We start from the raw sequence: 21,164 nt of genomic DNA, 5'->3' as shown, positions 1-21,164 counted from the left end.
GATCCCATTGATGAGTTTGGGAGGAAACTTCCCCTCCAGTGAGACAAGAAGAACAAATTCTGTTCTGCTCCTTCATGTTGTGAGTTTGAGAGGGGCAGGCCCCATATGTAAAGGCCTAGGTTGGTTGAAGGTTGTCTGTGAGTGGATGGGTACAACTGCCTAACTCAGGGACTTTATACCAGTACACTGCCCATCACTGTCTAGCAACGTTTTCCAACACAAGCTTAACAATAAGAAAGGTGATATTTTGGCCCCTATTGACTGATGATCTCTTTTATTCTCCAATAGGTTCAGAAGTTGGGCAGGGTAGAGAGGTACTATCTACTGGACAATTTGAATTTCAATAATTTGGTGTTTTCTCCTTAATGATGTGTTTTTTATAATAGAAAATACTTTAATTTTTGTGAAGTCAAATTTATTGCTTTTTTTTATTCCTTTGATTGCTTTTACCCTTAGAAAATCTATTCCCATGCTAAGAGCATTTAGATTTATCTACATTTTCTCCAGCTATTACATAGTTTGGCTTTTTGTTATTTAAATTCATGTGAAATTAACTTATGTACATGATGTGAAGATTTCTTTCCTAAATAATTAAGAAAACATCCTCATACAACGTTTAAATTTTCCTTTTTAGGGGCCTAGGTGGCTCTGTTAGTTAAACGGCTGCCTTCTGCTCAGGTCATGATCTCAGGGTCCTGAGATCAAGTCCTACATCAGGCTACCTGCTCAGTGGGGAGCCTGTTTCTCCCTCTGCCTGCTGCTCGCCCTGCTTGAGCACTCTCTTTCTCTCTCTCTCGCTCTCTATCAATAAATAAAATGAATAAATTTTGGGGCACCTGGGTGGCACAGCGGTTAAGCGTCTGCCTTCGGCTCAGGGCGTGATCCCGGCGACCTGGGATCGAGCCCCACATCAGGCTCTTTCGCTATGAGCCTGCTTCTTCCTCTCCCACTCCCCCTGCTTGTGTTCCCTCTCTCGCTGGCTGTCTCTATCTCTGTTGAATAAATAAATAAAATCTTAAAAAAAAAATGAATAATTTTTCCTTTTTATTCACAAAATTGTTATAATTTTATCATATACCAACTATGCACGTGTGTATATATATGTATGTTACGCATATGTGCATATGTATGTTATGCATATGTGCATATATACACATATATATATGCATGTGTCTACCCACATATTAGTACTGTTGTGCCTCTGGACTGTCAATAAAACATACCCTGTTGATTCTTTTGCCAAAGTTCTATTTTTCAATTACCACAGCTACATATATTTTTTTATTGAAGTATAGTTGACATGCAATATATATGTATTTTTTAATCATGTAAGGAAAGTTCTACTTTACATGATCTGATTATGTGAATACATGTTATAATCCACAACATAACCTAAAACACTATTTTTCAGCTATCAAGTTTGTGGGCAAATGTTTAAATCAATTTCCTACAATAGCTTTTATTATTTTATAAGTATGATATTTAAGCACTTTCCATGTGTACGAGGCGTCTGTGAGCTCAGCCATAGACTGTACTGTGGATTGTGCTACCAGCTGGCCTGTTGCATGACAGAGAATGGCCACCACCAGTCACAAATTACATCTGCTTGTGCCTCTATTTGTTAGACAATCTGGCACCAGTAACAGCTGAGAAGAAAGATTTGCAAACAGCTTGCTTGATTAATGTGTCTAGAGTTATCTCTAAATCCAAATAATATGTTAAGTGCTATCAAGAAATCATAAATCAGGCATATCTCTCTTTGAGTCATGAGAAGTTCTTGCTAAAGCTTTTATGACACCCATGTGTGAGAGGTACAATTGGCTGATAGTCAAAAAGAAAATTTGGACCTGCTTGTTCCACACCATTAATTAGATCATACTTTAACCTGATTGAGTACGGTATACCAGAGGGCCTACCATTTAAGTCATGATGATTTAAAAAAAAAAAAATTAAACAAAACTAGGGTTTTTGATCAGTTAAGAGGAATACAGCATCAACTAAGAATGCAGAAGGTGGTTGATACCAAGGAGTATGTTGAGAAAGCAGATGATCTGTGATCTAGATTACCTGTTTGGGGGAGCCAGACATCTATCGGGACAGGCATGAACAATGCAGGGTAGCTGAGCATCAACCAGTAGGACACAACCTTGGGGGAGATCCCAACACTGAACCTTCATGGGTTATGACAAGAAGTTTTCACATTTTTATATCTATGAAAACTCTAAATGCCCACGAGAGAGTGCAAAAGTACCTCTTTATCAGGCAAAACTAAAAAAAATAAATAAATAAAAAAATAAAAAATTTCCTGATCCACCAATGAATACCACCTCTGCCTAATTTAGGGGGAAAAGGAATTACTGGAAGACTATTATGACGCACACAGAATCAACAGGAAGCCTAGAGAATCAAACCTGAAAAATGGGTAAAAATCAAAGAAAGGCAGGAGGCACTATATCAAAGCAAGAGCCAAGGAGTCACTGGGCTCTGGTGACACCTTGGCAGGAGCACTTCTGCCCTGGACTCTGCTGCCACCATGCGCCTTGACAGTGAACAACATTCTAAATTACCTTTGGCTTTTGTTTGACTCACTCAAGACTCAAATTCCTGGTTAGGAGCCTCTGATTGGCTGATCCTGCTCATGTGCCCACCTGCTCTGGAGGCAAGGGTCGAGAACGTAACGAAGTGCCTTGACTCCTTAGTAAGTCCCAAAGGGTAAGAAGGGAGAAAGTCTCCCTGTCCAGTAGAAGAGAAAAAATGGAGAAGAAAGAAAAAAGAAAAAGTAAAAAATGCACAGCACCTCCCACATACACATAAATATACCAACAATGAAGTTCTATCCCTAAACTTTAAACATTGTGAATATTTGCTACTTATATAATAAAATTGTTACTTATATAATAAAAACCTTTATTTTTTCTGCAATAATTTGTTTTGAAAAGGATATTTCTTAAGGTCTGGGTTTTTTTTTTTCCTTCTACTTTTGGTGAAAGAAATATCTTCTGTTTATTCATTCCTTTGATAAGCACCTGGAATATCTCTGAGAAACTGGGTGCTTGGACCCTCCATTTTCCCCAACTAAGGTTGATCTCTAGGTCCTTGATCCAGTAACCCAAATGGAGTGCAGAGGGATCCGGGGTAGCGGGCAGTCCTGGCAGGTAAATCTCATTTCTGGGAAGTTTCTCATCTGTATCTCTCAAAACTTACACACCAAGTACCTCATCCTGTATGGCTGGATCTCACTGCTGGTGTGGCCTAAGCTACGGAAACCCATGCATATGTTGTGTCACTCACCGGAGACTATTCCTCACGTCGCCCACCCCTATTTTAGCACTCTGAACAGTTAGTGGCCTGAGACTTGGCAAAAGTTTTCCAGTGTCACCACTGCTAACAGCCAGTGACTTGATAACAGCTCCCATGGCTCAGAACTCTCAGAGTAGCAACTCTTGAACCGTGCTGGACTCCCCTCCAACACCTACACCATCAAAGTCTGTGAGCAGCTGCTGCCAAAGGCCTTCCAGGAGGAGGGTTTTCCTATGATCTGATGGTCCATTTCCAACTCAAGCCCCGAACCATATAAATTAATGTATGTTTATAATTCTTCTTCTTAATTTTTGGAAGGCTCGAATGCTACAGCAATGCCTTCTTAACGTTCAGAAGACACTAATTTCTAAGGCAAATGATTTGCAAGTCAATCCTGATAAAATCTTTAAACAGGTCTGTGTGCCCTCTAATTAACAGAAATTCTAGCATTTGGATGGCACCCTTGCTAGTTTCTTATATGAATGCAGTTGTTTCTCCATTTCTTGGCTAATTCCACTAGTTACTAAGGAGGGAAATGCTAGACATCTGTTGTCAGGTAGCCAACTTGTCCCACAGATGGCAATGTGATCTGCAATTGTTGTTTTTTATATATCTTTTCACCTCCTCCTTTGAATTCTTATCTTCTTACTCTCTTTCACCATTGACAGAAAGGTGGGAGGAAGAAATGAATTAGGCAAGAAGGGAAATAGCACATTTCTCTCATATCCTCACCTCTTGGAGAGGCTGCTTCCTGCGACCTTTGCTTTTCTCCCTGCCTTCTCACCTACCTAGGTAGCTCAAATGCTACCCTCTCTGGGGAGTCATCTCATACTGTCCTCCCCATTGCTGGACCCCCCGTAAGTGCCTAGAGTGCTCCCCCAAAGTGCTCTAAACATGCCTCTCTCACACTTATCCCTGCTATCTTAATTTTTGATGTATTCACTCATCTCCCCACCCAGACTGTGAGCTCCCTGATAGGGCTCATTACTGTATTCCCAGGGTCAAATTCAGTTGGTTAAAAGAATGAACAGGTTTCTTGGAAAAGAGACAGAAGAGTCAAGAAGTTTCCTTAGAACCTCTGGATTGTTTCTAAATTGGTAACATTTAAGATCTCTAATGCTTTGTTCGACCAATATGGGAGGACAAATGTGAAGAATAAAGAAAGAGCTGGATTATTGGAGCTGATAACCATTTTTGTTTATGTTCTGTTAAAAGCGTAGTGCCTGGGGTGCCTGGGTGGCTCAGTCGTTAAGCGTCTGCCTTCAGCTCAGGGCGTGATCCTGGCGTTCTGGGATCGAGCCCCACATCAGGCTCCTCCACTGGGAGCCTGCTTCTTCCTCTCCCACTCCCCCTGCTTGTGTTCCCTCTCTCGCTGTCTCTCTCTCTCTGTCAAATAAATAAATAAAAAATCTTAAAAAAAAAAAAGCGTAGTGCCTGTGTTGATTGTAAATAGTTACTAGTAGCAAATAATTATAAAACATAGCTTTTGATAATAAGTTCTATATAATGCCAGTTCCTTAGAACACATGCACTATTCTGTACTGGTAGAAAAATGAATTGTTCACCGTGGAAATGCCACCCATTAGTGCACTGTTCCCAAACGATATACAATCTCGTGTTTTATGGCTCTCAGCTGCACACTGCCTGGAAGATACTTTAGACATGAGCCAACTTTTTACATCTAACAAATGCCCAGTAAAAGACACTTAGAATTCCAGTTGGACTAAACTTGCCCCTTCTCCAGAGGGCACATAAATGAATAAATACAAGGAAATCCCCTCCCATCGCGCACACACATATGCATGCACGCAATCCTCAGAGCAGCTGTGTTATATTATAAGTTGGAGGCCTTTTGTTAGTTCAGATGTTTCAGGTCTGCAAAGGCACTCTGGAGAAGAAATAAATATTATGAGTAAGTCTCGTTTCCATGCTTGTAGTGGGGAAACACTTACTAGCACCGTTTACTACAGTCTTATACTGAAACAATCTCATAAAAAGAATACCAGCATTACTCACTCAGCACATGACTGCGAAGACAAGATGGTGTCTGTTTTATTCCCTCAATATTCAAAACATGATTTCATTCAGACGCTTTCCCAGATGGACTTTCTTTTCAGTAAAACTAATCAGAATAATCACGGATTGTGTGCTCGCTAAATCTATGCTTGTTTCTTTTTTCTTAAACCATTCGCGTCTCTTTTACTTTACTGAACAGTGCATATACATAAAACTTCACAAACGAGAAAGATTGGATATTAGCACTGAATTGTCAAAGAAAAGGCAGGTTAGAGTTGCATGGGAACTCGACCTGGAAACGAGGTCATTCCATTGGAGGATTTGGTGTTCTGCTGTGAAAGCTTAGAGTCTGAGGTTGACAAATTTGGGAAGAAGACAATGTTCTAGAGATTGATATAAACGTGGATTTATTAATTTACAAAGACAAAGGACTCTCATAATAACAAAACAGTACAAGTCTGCACAATCATTGCATTCTCTTGTTATTATGAAAGCATGTGTGAAGCCAAAGTATAATAAGATTGTCTAGTGAACATAAAGTCAGAACAAGGGGACACAGAGAAATTTATTTTTAACGGCACTGAGAGCCTGATACGTCCCTCTCCCTCTGCGGTCCTGTCAAAGGGATTAGAAGCACTTTGCCATGCTTCCCCCGAAGCCTGGTACATTCTTTCCCCATTCTTCACTAACTTTTACTAATCCATCTAATCTTAGCTTAATTATCACTTTCCTAGAGACAACTTTTTTGGTCTTCTTATCTAAGAAAGGGTCCCCACTGGACACTCCAGAGCACTCCGTAAGTTCTCTTTATAGCACTTACCTCAATGTGTACTTAGATACTTATCTGTTGCTTTAAGGTCTGTCTGCCTCTAGACTGTAAGCTCTAGGAGAGCAGGGACCATGCATGTTTTGAGTCCCACTAGCTTCTCAGTGTGCCGACCAAGTGCCTGGCACATCTGCAAGCATTCAGGACATACTTGATACATGAACAAATGAGAAAAGCTCATCCAGGCGGTGCTCGGGGTAATCGCAAAGGGCACAGGTGCTCGATTCAGAAATCCTGCCTCTGCGTCTTTAGTAACTATGTGAGCATAAGCAAGTTACCGAACAAGATTCTTTATAAAATGAGGACAGTGATAGTGACTGCCTCCCAGCATTCCAATGAGGATTAAATAAATTAAAAGATATAAAACACTTGGAACAGTGACTGGAACAGAGTGAGCCCTCAAGAAGAGTTAGCTCTTAACATTATCTTACAAAGGATAATTCTAAGAGACATTGAAAGCCTGATTGCTAAGACTCAGTTTCCTTGGGATGTTAGTGGGATAGGTACAATTCATAGGAACCTCTGAAGATATTTATTCATGTTTCCATGGTTTGGCAACTATCCTTCTGATGAAGAATACTTCCATTAAATATGGAATGTTTTAAAACAGGTTATACCCAGAGCGCCTGGGTGGCTCAGTTGGTTGAGTGTCTGCCTTCAGCTCAGGTCATGATCCCAGGGTCCTGGGATTGAGTCCTGCATCGGGCTCCTTGCTCAGTGGGGAGCCTGCTTCTCCCTCTGCCTGCCGTTCCTCCTGCTTGTGCTTTCTCTCTCTCTCAAGTAAATAAATATTTTTAAAAAAACAAACTGGCTATACCCAAGCCCTTCTAGCCTGGAAGCCACTTTATCTTCTTTTTGTGGTGTGCTGTGTCTATGTTCTGATCCATTACGCACAAACATCAGAACTTAACTCTCATGGCAGCTGTATTTTATCCTTTTCTCCAAGTTCTTGGGAGGGTCATCTCTGTAACAATACATTATGGACAAGAATGTTCAAGGTGGGTATTTTGTAACATTTAGAAAGCAGAAAAGGATATAATAAATATGCGTAATTCTGTAATGACAGTGGTAATCATCATTCTATTTGTCTTATTTGGTTTAAAAGGCTTTACCGATAAACATTATGGGGCAAAGCACCATATTTAACAATTACATATTATAATGTTGTCAGGCAAAACTGACATGGTTGTTAGAGTCTTAGTCCCTGGTTCATTTGTTGAATATGTTTTTATTGAGTGCCTAAGATGTGCCAGCCATTATATTAGGGGTGGTCTATAACAGTTTGGGTTTGAATTGAAGAATGATACAAATAGGACTCTTATTATGTCATGAACTGGCATTTTGGTCATCAAACACTTAATAAATTTTTAATATACTGTTGCCTGCTATTTTCAATAATAAAATGCTGACAAGATAGTGAGAATGTAGCGCTAAAACAACTAATGTGGGGGCAACTACCTTTTTTATCCCCCCACCCTACATACACATGAAGTGTGTCCTTTGATCATTAGCTGTAGGTGCTATTCAAAGAGCCTATTTTCGTGCACAGTTGGGCATTATTTACTTGAAAATAAAATACATCTATGTCAAAACCCACTGCTTCCTTACTTTTAATGCCATTCTGGCATTAAACCCCAAATCAGGCCTTTCTGAGGTGACTTTCTATATGTGAGCCTTGATTTATCCATTTTCTCCATGTTGGAATCCCCATCTTCTTATTCTCTCACATAGGAGATCTGCTGTCTTCAGTCCATAAGATAAGATTTTACCTGTGTCCACATGCACATCCCAAAGGCTAAACTAATGCACTGAATCTCAGAATCGGGCCAAACTCAAAGATGTTATACAATTACTCATTTGTTGCTGAACTTCTCCTTGCAAAAAAGAAAGAAAAAGAAAAAAGAAGAACAACTGATGAAAGAAACTGAAGAAAACACAAATAAGTGGAAGAATTTATATTCATGCATTGGAAAAACTGATACTGTTAAAATGTCCATATTACCCAAAGTGATCTACAGATTCAGTGCAATCTCCATCAAATTCCAATGGCATTTTTCACAAAAACAGAAGAAACAATCCTAAAATGTGTATGGAACACAGAAGACCCCAAAAAAGCTAAAAACCTTGAGCAAGAAGGCAAAACCAGAGGCATTGCATTTCCTGTTTTTAAACTATATTACAAAACTTTAGTAATCAAAACAGTATGGTATTGGCATAAAAATAAACACACAGATCAATGGAACAGAACAGAGAACCGAGAAATAAATCCATGCATATTAGTTCAACTAATTTTCCATAAAGGCACCAAGAATACACAATGCAGAAAAGATAGCATTTTAATAAATGTTGGGAAAACAGGATATCCATATGCAAAAGAATGAAATTGGACCCCTATCTTACACCATACACAAAAATCAACTCAAAATGGATTTAAGACTTGAACATAGGACCTGAAACTGTAAAACTCCTAAAAGAGAACATAGTGGAATAGCTCCTTGACATCAGTCTTGGCAATGATTGTTTGGATTTGACACCAAAAGCAAAGGCAACAAAAGCAAAAATAAACAAGTGGGACTATGTTAAAATAAAAAGCTTCTGCACAACAAAGGAAACCATCAACAAAACAAAAAAACTATCTATGGGATAGGAGAAAATATCCACAAATCATACACCTGATTAGGGATTAATACCCAAAGTTTATGAAGATCTCATACAACTTAATAGCAAAAAACAAACAAACAATACAATTAAAAAATGGGTCGGGGGCCGAATATCATTTCCCCAAAGAAGACATACAAATGGCCAACAGGGACATCAAAAGGTACTCAATATCACTAATCATCAGGGAAATGCAAATCAAAACCACAACGACACACCACCTCACACCTATTAGAAGAATGGCTATCATAAAAAAGACAAGAGATGACAAGTATTGGCAAAGATATGGAGAAAAGGAAATGCCTGAATGCTTTTAGTGGGAACATGAATTGATACAGCTACTATGAAAAACAGAATGGAAGTTCCTCAAGAAATTAGAAACAGAACTACCACATGATACAGCAATTCCACCTTTTGGTATTTATTCAAAGGAAACAAAATCATTATCTCAAATAGACATCTGAACTCCCATAATCACTGCAACACTACTCATAATACCCAAGATAAGGAACAACTGAAGTGTCCATTAACGGATGGATGGATAAAGAAAATGTGGCATATACATACAACGGAACATTATTCAGCCTTAAAAAAGAAGGAAATCCATTTGTGACAACATGGATGAACCTGGAAGACATCATGCAAAATGAGATAAGCCATACATTTTGATATGGTATAACTTATATGCAGAATATTAAAAAAAAAGTCAAACTCATAGAAACTAAGAGTAGACTAGTGGTTGCCAGGGAAACTGTAAGGTAGAGGAAATGAGGAAAGTTTGGTAAAAGGGTACAAGCTTTCAGTTACAAGATGAATAAGTTCTGAGGATCTAATGTACATCATGGTGACTGTACTTAACAACACTGCATAGTATACTTGAAATTTACTAAGACCATAGATCTTACACATTCTCACATGCACAAAAAAAGGGAACTATGTGAGGTGATGAATGTACTATTTAGCTTGATTGTTGGAATTATTTCACAATATATACATACATCAAATCATCTAAAGTTGTATAGTTTAAATATCTTACAAATTTGTCAAATAAACCTCAATAAAGCTGGGGAAAAACCTACCATTTTCCATTATGGATTATCAATTATAGAGAAGTATGTTAAAATCTTCTACATGGCTATAGATTTGCCCATTTCTCGTAGCAATTCTATACATCTTTCCTTTATGTATATTGGGACTATATAATTAGATGTATAAAGTTACAATATATGATAGTAGGTTAACAAGAAACATACATTAATGAAACACAATGTACAAATATAAAGCATATTTACTATTACCCTCCCATTTGTGTGCCCATGGGAGACATCAATAATCAATCATGGCATGCCAGTCTGCTCCCACATGACTCCAGAATATGTTTTAGCATTCCACTCTATGCAGTCATCTTAGCTGTCACTCAAAGTAATTCCTTCTGCCTTTCCCTGGCCTATCTTATTATTGTCCTAAAGGACAGAATATTCTAAAAAGATAGAATTTCAGATCAATGGGATGAATCAAAGAATATTCAAGAAACAGTAGTAGAACAATTGATGCCTTAGGAAAGAACGCCATATTTTTACTTTCCATGATATAGTAAGAATAATTCTGGATTGGTTGAAAATTCAGTATAAAAATAATGAACTCCTAGACAGCCTAGAAGAGATCATAGGCGTAAATTATCCTTTCTGGGGATCCAGAGAGCTTTTATGACCATAAAACAGACGCTGGAGAGAAGTTATAAGACAAATGTTTTAGATTAGGTTTTATAAAAATTAAAATCTTGTTTTTCATAAAAAACAAACTGAACGAATGAGGGAGCACTTAACAGTGTATATAATACTTAAAGTTCTTAATGCATAAATATCTTATACATTAAATAACAGACAAACATCCTACAGGAAAAATAAACTAGGAACAAACTCATATAACTTACAAGAGGAGAAGTATTAATGGCAAATACATATATTGCATAAGGTTACATTTCACATGAACAATGAAATGACACAAGATGTCTTTTTTACCCATCAAATTACCATGAAGCATTCAGAGATAAGAATGTCATGACAGAGTGTGCATAGGCGAAAATATCCGGAAGGAAATTTGAAAATACACACCCAGAGCCTCATAAGTATTCACATACTTTGATGCAGTAATTCCATTTCTATAATGATCTGAATTAGATATAATGATCCATAATTAGAGCATCACATGAAATAGAATGGATGAGATGCTGACATTTTATTCCTAATAGTTAAAAATTGGAAATAACTAAAACAGGTGAATGGTTACACAGATAACAGTGTATCTGTACATTACAATCAAAGTTGTAATAATCAATGATGGTAGAAATGTACAAGAAACCATATGCTGTGTGCTTCACATTTTATTTAACATGGATTTTCTATATATCTAATATAAAAGAAATTGGGATACAAATGTACAAACATGGTAATAATGTTTGTTTTCTAAGTCTGGGCTTGACCCTGAAATGATTGGCTGTTGTTTTTATACCCAGTATTTTACTATTGTTTTCCTATTATTTATTTTTTTTTTACAGTGAGTGGCTGAAATCAGAAAAAGATTTTTCAGAAGAAAATGTCAGAGAACAGGAAGTGCCTAAAAATCCCATTAGTTTATTGCAGTTCTCTAAGATTTCCTAATCCAGAGAGATACAATCAACAACTGTCTTATTAGACTATTGCAAAAGAAACATCTCAAAAATCTAAATTTGCTCATGAAGATAGAAAATGTCTCCCTGAGTTCGCATTGTAATGATGCAGAAAGGCGTGTGTAACTCAAGCTCAAAATCTCTAGGACTTTCCCTTGTCGGCACAGTTCAGTCCGGCCCCTTGCCCTGGGCTAACCTAAAGCAACCCAGGCCACACACTCGGGCTTTGAGAGAAATCCAGAGAAGCCCTGTTGGTTTGCCTACCCTAATCCTGTGATTACCAGAACATTACAAAAATAAGACTTATCTGTGGGTTTATATTTTTATTTAATTAAGTCTCCTGAGAGCATCATGGTTATGCATAAACCGCATTTATTAATCCTGGCATAACTCAAAGAGATCACTGCAAAAATAGACCATGAATAAATGGACCACGTCATACTTATTCAGTGTGCAGTGTAATTTTCCTAGTGTTATTTTGTGCCGCTGAGCCGCTGAGTTGCTGAGGGGCTAAATGAAGGCTTCTCTTTCCCTGAGGTGGTATAGTTTTCAAAACTGGAAAATTCCTTTCCACGCAGTGTTGACATTAGTACACACTTCCTGAGCCCTTATTTATCTAGCATAGTCACTTTCAGTGTACTGCGCTATTTATAGAAGATGCGAGAAGATGCATCTAGCATCTAGAATTCATTCAAGACGGCTGAATTCAAGAATATAAAGAGGCATTTTCATCATCTGTGTGTGCGACTAGCAATTATCGCTAGGTAAAGCGAAAGGCAACTTGACTGTATTCATTTTTGGATCTTTCAATCACATGGCCAAAAAGAGGGCTAGTTTTGGGAAGCAATTTGCAAAGCTACTTTACATATGGTGTCAACAGTTCAAATACATTCTGCTTCAGATTTCCAAAATGAGGATTCCACCAATCAAATTAAGTCGAACTGAAATTTAATAGATGCATAGATCTCCTAAGGAGTCGTCACACGCAATACTGTCTGCAATCTTAGCCGTTCACTCAGCAAGTTTGAAATATCCCTCTTGTCAAGGTCCCCAGCAACCACCATGTGGCCAGATCAGATGGCCACTTCCCATTCCTGAACTCCCTTGTCCTCTCAGCAGCCTTTGGCCAAGTTGACCACTCCCATTTTCTTAAGAAACTTCCTTCTCTTTCCCCCAACAATGCGCAGGCCTGGATCTCCTCCAGCTTCCCTGGCAGTTGTTTCTCACTCTCTTCTGCCTTATTAACTTGCTCTTCTTCTTCAGTACGGCCTCTTAAAGCCGACATTACTAAGAGCTCAATCCTGGGCCCTCACTTTTGCTCCATCTGAACTCGCCATGGCAGTCTGTGCTGTTTCACGATTAAACAACATCCATGTGCTGAAAATTCCCCCACTGATACTTAAGCCCAAACTTCTTCTCTGAGCTGCACACCTAAATCGGTCCTACTTAGCAGACATTTTTATTTGGAGGCCATATGACTTTACAACATCCAAATCGAAAATCATGATTAAGAATGCTGTCCTCCCTAAATTGGATTTTAATCCGATCTTTGGCATCTTACACCATGACACCACATCTACCCAGGTATTCTCTCCAAAATCCTCAGCAACGTTTCTGTTCCTCTTTCTGCTTCACTTAGTCCTGTTATTCTGAAACCCCTGATGGAGGCAGCAATCATTTTACAATCTCATCTCAGAAGCGACATACCATCGCCTCTGCTATGTTCTGGACATTAGAAGTGAGTCATGAAATCTAGACCACACTCAAAGAAAGAGGATTCCATCTTTGGGGGCCATCTTGGAGGCTGCCTGCCCCACTGACAGGGCAGGCTTGGCGAGGGCTGCTCTGACCCTTCTGCAGTGCTCTGAACCCTGCCAAGAGCTTCTCTCCTTACACCGCCACATGGCCTACTGGAAGCAGTTGTCGATGTTTCCTTTGGACTCCAGGGCCTGGCCTAGCGCCTAGCCATGACCTGCTGAACTGAACTGAATTGTGCATCTCTCAGCCAGGGTCAGAATATATAAACAGTGCTGGGACTAAACCGAGAAATGAAGCTTCTAAGACGGGATGTTTCCTTTGGAGGTGATCTCACGGTGCCCTAAAAGCAAATCTAACATATTTGAGGAATATGTGGTAGGAGTCTAGAACACCCCAGTTATAATGAAGAGGAAGAAAGGAGACAGGCAGTGAGAAAGAAGGATGAATCTGTCATCCTGGCAGGAGCTTACATAATGGCTTTCAGTCTTCTGTGTCTCCTCACAATACCTCGGGAAACTCCGGATGAGGTTTGTGATTAAGGGAAGCAGAAAAGAGGAGGCGACAGAAGGGAATGTTGCAGGGTACTCAGGTACCAGTTTTATCATAAGAGGAACCAAGGAAGGACATTTGCTTACCATCCTCAGGTTCCCAAATGACAAAGGCCACAGAAGGGCCAAATCAAATCCAATCAAATCTACTCTTTTCCTGTACACAGAATATGTCTTGAATTCCTGCTCACCCTTCTCCCCCTAATTTAGCTGGATAAGTAACACAGATAACCCTTCTTCTCTACCGAAGCACAGACGTCAAGTATGCAGCTCTCCACAACTCCAGCTCTGCCTTCCCTCCAGCATTCGGTAGGCCTCCAAACAATCATTTCCCCAAGCTGCAAAATGCAGTTCTGCATGACATAACACTCCACATGCTACTCTGAAGGAATGTGGGGGGCGGGGGGGACCTAAGAGAATAAGCCAAGGAAATCTCTTAAATGCTTCACTCGCCTATCAAGAGAATCCACTAGCAAGTCCTAAAATTCTTAGGGAGAAAGGAGGATGTGGTTACATTTATTCCCTTTCTTTCCTTTTTTTTTTTTTTTTAAGATTTTTATTTATTTATTTGACAGAGAGAGAGAGAGCACACGCAGGGAGAACTGCAGAGGGAAAGGGAGAAGCAGGCTCCCCACTGAGCACAGAGCCCGACAGGCATTTGATCCCAAGACCCTGAGATCATGACCCGAGCCAAAGGCAGCTGCTTAACCAACTAAGCCACCTAGGTGCCCCATATCCCCTCTTTCATCATAAAATAGGTACCGAGAGCTACAACACATTGGGAACTCTGGTAGGCACAGGAATCACAGATGTAAAGGACACAAAAGTCAGCCTTCAACAGGCTCACCTCCTTGTGGAGAGACAGAGTCAAGAGCAGGTTAAGAATTCCACCATACAGCATGCTGTGGGTTAAGAAAGAGGTGAGCACAGAGTGTGAGCTCCCAGTGAGAGCAGAGGACATCAAACTTGGACTGGGCCATCAAATGAAACTTCTCAGGGAAGTAAGAACCAGGTGGAATCTTGAAGGACAAGCCATGATTGGCTAAAAGTAAACAGGGGAGTGACATTCCAGCAGAAGGGAAACCATGCAAAGAAGCAGGGAGATCAGAAAGAGCCTTGCAGTGATTTCAGGGCATGACAGTGACTCCTCAGACAAAGGGTGTGAGGAAGGCAAGAGGAGGAAGGAGGGAGGAGAGGGCAACAGAGGATTGCCACACCAGGGAGTGTGGAGGTTACCCCAAAAGCAGCAGGAAGTCATAAAACATCCCAAGCAGGAGAATGACGTGGCCAAATTTATACATAGAAGGAGCTCTCTCACATGAGTGGAGAGATCTGATCAGCAGGGAGACCCACTCCCTGATGCCATAGTAAACAGACGGTAGATTAATGGGAGCTAAAACGTGAGGTGTGGGGGCAGATGAGGAAGGGACAATTCAGAAAGAATGTGAACTTGATGAGACTCAGATAAAAACAGGGCTAAGGAAAAGGAAGGGTGTCAGGGATGACTCACAGCATGGTGGCTTAAGAAGCTGAGGAGAAGATGGTGATATTCACTGAAACAAGAGAGAAAGGAATTCCCATGTTTTAGGGAAGATGATGAGTTTAGCACTGGACATACTGATGTTATAGGGACTTAGGACCAATTTCCCCAGGTACTAGGATCTTGGATTCATTTAAATTCAGACAGACTCTTCGGTCAATAGAAATTTAGACTCTAGGTCTTGAGGACCTTGGAAAAAAGTTTGAATTTTGTCAGCTCTGAAACCATAGTACCTTTCCTAAGCCGTCTCCCACCACTCCCCACAATAACACCTCTCTTTCATACAAGGCTGGGATGGTCAGGAAGTGAATAGTGGAGACCAATATAGCTGTACTGAGTTAGCTCTTTGCTCATACTATCTTATCCCTGAGGGCACTTGAACACTGAGAATCATGTGTTACAAGTCAATTCAGAGCCATGTCGACATGAAAAGGTTCTGAATTTATACACAACTTGTATATAGCCAGTAATAGCCTGTTAATAGCCAGTCGCTACTCTGAAGTACTTGTTTTCATAGAACTCACCAATAAGAAAAAGCACATATTCTCCAACATTGCCAAAGATATCTTCGTTTGGTTCCATGCCTGGAACTGGATCCAAGTATCCGGAGGCATGTTGGTTTCCAGATAGATTTTAGCTCAAGGACAGGGGTAGGAAGCCACTATGGAGCCATGGCTTATAAAAATGGCATTCTGTCTTAGCCTCTTGCAGTGATGGGGAGAGAAAGCAAGGTTTGAACATTTCTGTCCTCTCTGATCTCACTGTTAATTCTAGTTGGATATTAAATGTTTTTCAGATTAATAATATTATATCTCAACTGTTGAGTTTCAGTTACTTATGGGATAGCCAAATAGGTGACTAGATAAACAGGTGTTTCCAAAAGAGATTTAATTCAGAGCTACAGGCACAGGGGTCCTATATACTTAGATGTTGTCTAATGCTGTAAAATGGTCGAAACCACTCTTAGAGAAAATGTTCAGCAAAAAGAGGTGTGCTGAGGACTTAACTTGGGAAAAAATCAACATTTAAATTCTGCATGGGGGAAAAAGTGGGGGGGTTATGAAGAAGACAACAACAAAAAATAAGAAAAACAGTAAAAAGTTCTATCAAAAAAAAAAAAGTGAAAAAGAACTTCAAGTAAAAAAAATAGCCACCACTGCCACAAGTTGAGGAAAATTCAAGTAAGATACATCCTGAGTCACTTATTAGCTTCACAAGTTGTTTTTTTTTAATTTCATTTTGATATTTAAGTTTTGGCAATATGTTTTCCCATGCAGTTTTTAAAACTTTTATGTAGTCAAATGGATTCATCTTTATAGGACTTCCCAGTTTTGTGTCATATCAAAGGCATTTTCCATGAGAATATATATATTTATACAACATTTATAAGTTTATTCATTTATTTATATTTTAGATATGTATATATTTCCTGCAAGTGTGTGTGTATATCATGCAACTTGAGAGAGTGGCTTACCGTGGGAGAAAAGAAATGTTTTAGAGGGATACTGGGTAGCTTATGGAATACTTGGGAACACTGGAGAGCCAGGCAGGAACCAAGGCAGTCAGGTGGCATGTACCATGGCCAAGATCTGAGCAGAGGAACAGCCTGGTCAGGGTGACACAGCTCCGCTGCTGGACGCTGGGCACAGCTGCTGGCACTGCCATCACCGGACACTGGATACTGCTGAGGCACTGCCATGACTACGTGCTACTCTTGGCACCACCACCACCGAGCACTTGACGCCACCACGCCTGGAATGAATTCTAACTACCTCCTTTGTGTCCCTTGCTCCAAATTCAAAGTCCTAGCAAAGACGTCTCATTGTCTGAGCTTAGGTCACTCATCCATATCTAGCTATCAGGGTTCGTAAGAGTAAGTACTCATTTTTCATGACTTTTATAGGCAGAGCTGGGACCTGCCTCCTACCAAAACTCAACACACAAACATAAGAAGAAGTTCAAATATTGAGTTAAAAAAACAGAACCAAATATTAAGATGACTTCACGATAGAGGATCATGCCTTCCTTACAAAGATGCTTTTATGATTTGTAGCTGGTCATAAAATGACTTGTCATAATTTTTTATATATAAAAACTTTAATCAAAACATGAATCAAATAATATCATTGTGCTTGACTCTTTACATACATTCTTTTTTTTTCAATGAGCAATAATCTTGCCTCACAGACTAACTTAGCTAGCACACAAAGCTACACATTCTTTTTTTAAGCCTTTAGTTTTTAGAGCAGTTTTAGACTCACAACAATATTGAGAAGGAGGCACAGAGAGTTCCCACATTCTACCTGCCCCTACACGTGCTCCCCTCCCCCATCATCAATATCACTCACAAGGCTACTATATTTTTCGGCAAAGATGAACTTATATTACCCATCACAACCACCCAAACTCCATAGCACCTTAGGGTCCATGCTTGGTACAGTATTCTCTGTGTGTCTGAACAAATGTACAATGGCACATACCCATCATTATTAGATCATAGAGAATTTTTTCACCGCCCTAAGAATCATCTGTGCTTTGCCTATTCGTCCCTTTCCCTTCCCTCCTACTGCCCCCAGAAACCACTGATCTTTTAACTGTCTCCACAGTGTTGCCTTTTCTAGAATGCCATATAGTTGGAATCATCGAGTAGGCAGCCGTTTCAGATTGGCTTCTTTCACTTAAGTGATATGCATTCAACATTCCTCCGCGTCTTTTCATGGCGTGCTAGCTCATTTCTTTTTAGCTCTTGGTAACAGTCCGTTGTCTGGATGCGCCACAGTTTATCTGCTCACCCGCTGAAGAACAGCTTGGTCGCTTCTAAATTTTGGCAATTATGAATAAAGCTGCTATAAATGTCTGTGTACAGGTTTTTGTGTGAACATGTTTTCAGCTCCTTTGGATTAATACCAAATAGCACGATTGTTGGATCCTATGGTAGGAGTATGTTTAGTTTTGTAAGATACTGCAAACCATCTTCCAAAATGGCTGAATCATTCTGCACTCCCACCAGCAATGGATGAGAGGTCCTACCTGCTTCGCATCCTCACCAGTGCTACAGATTTGGGCCATTCTAACAGGCGTGTGGTGGATAATTTTTTTTAAAGTAAAAAATCTCTCTGGCAGCAGCATTAAGGGTCTGAACAGCCTATGGCAGCGGCATACCCGGGAGGCTGCTGGAGGGCTTCTTCCCTCGGAACTGTTTAAGCCATATGTATGAACTTCAGGGTCTCTGAACTATAGCCATATTGGAGTTTTCCAGTGGGTTATCAGACTGCCAGTGGGGCTGGATGAACCAGGAGGAAGTGCCGAGATCGTGGATGGGACCAACAGGTTAGAGGTCTCAGAGAACAGTTTTGTCCCATAGTACGGAAAATCCAGACAGACCGATCCTTACCCTGGAAAAGCCCCTGTAACACCCCGGAGTACCAAAGATGTACTTCAGAGGGGCAAAGGGTGATATGACAGAGAAGCAGTGTAGTCAGTCTTTGGGAACAAGTAGAGACGTGAAGTGTGATATGCTGACTGAAAAGGTAACTGTTGCAGACAAATGGGAGTACTGGCATGCTCTCTTTCTGGTGTCTGACTGGTGCTCTGGGATAAGCTGGAACTCTTTAAAGAGACCAACTGGGGTATCCTTCCATTTGTCCTCCCAATCTACTTGTCCCCTGCTCTATGCCTGTGGAAACTTACCTCTATGAACTCTACCAATGGACTTCCTGGCCCTCCAATTTCCTATTGGGTTTGGCCAATGGTGAGACTCTGCCAGAAATCAAAAGCACTCCCATGAGCTGGCCAAATCCCTTAACCAAAGCTCTCAGTTCCTAGTAGGAAGCTCTCCTTCAACACAGTCACCCCTGTCTCTGGGTTCCAATAAGTGGTTTTCTGCCCCTTTGACCCTCAGGCCTAGAGATGGCAAAGAGCACCCATTAGTGGTTCTCTGTCTCCACACCAATTCTTGTGGTTCCTCAACACCTTACACCTTTGTATGTCTACCTTTATTCTACTTGAGTAGGCCATCAATTTCATTTTGGGACCCAGACAATAGCCGAAGATATAAATTTATAAATTTTATGGGACATAAATTGACCATTTTGGTAGACAATTTTTCCTTTTGGAACTTCCTTCCAGTATATAATTAAATACTCCACTGTCTACATTCACTCAATTTTTCTTCCACCCACCCCCATTCCCTTGCCCACCCGCCCACCAATGAGCTCTCCAGGTCTCCATACTCCAGCAGCCCGACTCCACTCAATTTTTCAAGTTGGAAATCTGGCATACATTTTGACTTAATCCTTTTGCTATTTGTCTCCAATCTACCCTTCCCTCTCCCTCCACCTCACTGTCCCTCAGGTGCAGTAACAGTGGCCTGAGAACTGGTCTCTACTCTGAGAAATGAACTTAATGGCATATAAGTAAAATGGCCTCAGGTCACGGGCTATGTTCCCAAGATGAAACCCTGAACTGGCTTAAAGCTACCCACATCACTAAATCTCTCCCTTTCCAGTTTTTTATTCTTTCCTTGTCCATGTTTCTACCTTCTTTGTGCTGCCAATATCATCACCTGTTTATTGACTGTGTCTATTCTCAATACATCCACTTTGTTCCCTAGCATCACATTCCCTTCTCTCTTCTGGAATGCTGCTTCCCTGGACTAATGTATCACTAACAAATACCCTTTCCTTCCCCCAGCCCCCAAAATAAACCTAACCATTCAACATCTGTCATTTGTGAAGCTGAGAAGTGCTGGAGAAAAAAAAAATCACACCACGGTGTATGATTTCAGCATAACTTTATAGTGACAACCTCAACTGTGATTGCTCTTATTTTCCAGAATAACTGTCTTAAATCTTCTTCAGCCTCACCTTCCACATCACAGAGATGACAGAAGTCATCAGATGAGGGCTCAATAAACTCTTTGCCATTCCTACCTACAAATGTGTCTACTTATCCCTTCCTCATCACCTTCTATTACAAGATCCTATGCTCAGGACTCCAGCCCCTCCTGCCTCCCTGGAGACCTTGAACTATCCATTATCTCTTCTTTTTCTGTGTCTTTAACCTCTTTCTCTCTACAGAATCCTTCACAGCACACCTTCAAAATAAGTAAAGAATAACTTCCAGGGGTGCCTGGCTGGCCCAGTCAGTAGAGCATGCGACTCTTGATCTAAGTGTTGTGATTTCAGACTCCATGTTGGACACAGAGCCTACGAGAAGAGAAGAGAAGAGAAGAGAAGAGAAGAGAAGAGAAGAGAAGAGAAGAGAAGAGAAGAGAAGAGAAGAGAAAAAAATCTGTTTCCGTCCAACTTCTCCCTCCAGCTGCTGCTTAACATTTCTCCTCTCTTCACAGTCACTCTTCTTGAGAGAATCCTACTCACGTACTGTCTCCATTTCCTCACATCCTGTCACTCTCCAGTCTGTGTATACCACTCTGGTATCTTATCTCCTTCCCCACTGCTCCCCGGGACTGCCCTTCACCAAGAGCATAAACCACTTCTGTGTTGCTAAGTTCAATGGAAACCTTTCAGTTCCTTCTTATTGGACGACTCAGCAGCATTCAACATACTCCCTGCTCTCCTTCTGGGAATGCTCTCTTCTCTTCCCTTCCCTTTCGTGACACTCTATCAGTATCCTCTTTCTACCTACCTAGCTGCTTTGTGTTAATCTCTTTTTGTCACTCTTTTTCTTTCACTGACTTTGAAAGGTTGGAATGTGCCATGGCTCAGCTCTAGGGCTTCCTCTTTTTCCACATGCTCCCCTCAGCCCATCTGCTTCACTTCTGTAGCTTTCGCGGAAATCTACATTCCCATGGTGTTTAACTGCTCTTAGAACGAAGCTCTTACTGAGACA

At 40.4% G+C, this 21,164-nt stretch overlaps 1 pseudogene; it reads right to left on the bottom strand.

Annotated features, from left to right (window-relative positions):
* LOC123803413 (S-formylglutathione hydrolase pseudogene) overlaps nt 1-17,013 on the bottom strand; it is a 32,524-nt pseudogene extending 15,511 nt beyond the window's left edge.
* Nucleotides 17,014-21,164: the final 4,151 nt, after the last annotated feature.

This window comes from Ursus americanus, chromosome 18 (genome assembly GCF_024610735.1).
Source record: "Ursus americanus isolate L20-20 chromosome 18, mUrsAme1.1.p, whole genome shotgun sequence".
Lineage (NCBI taxonomy): Eukaryota > Metazoa > Chordata > Mammalia > Carnivora > Ursidae > Ursus > Ursus americanus.
Note: the sequence above shows the minus strand (reverse complement) of the source record. Positions and strands in the feature narration are given on the sequence as shown.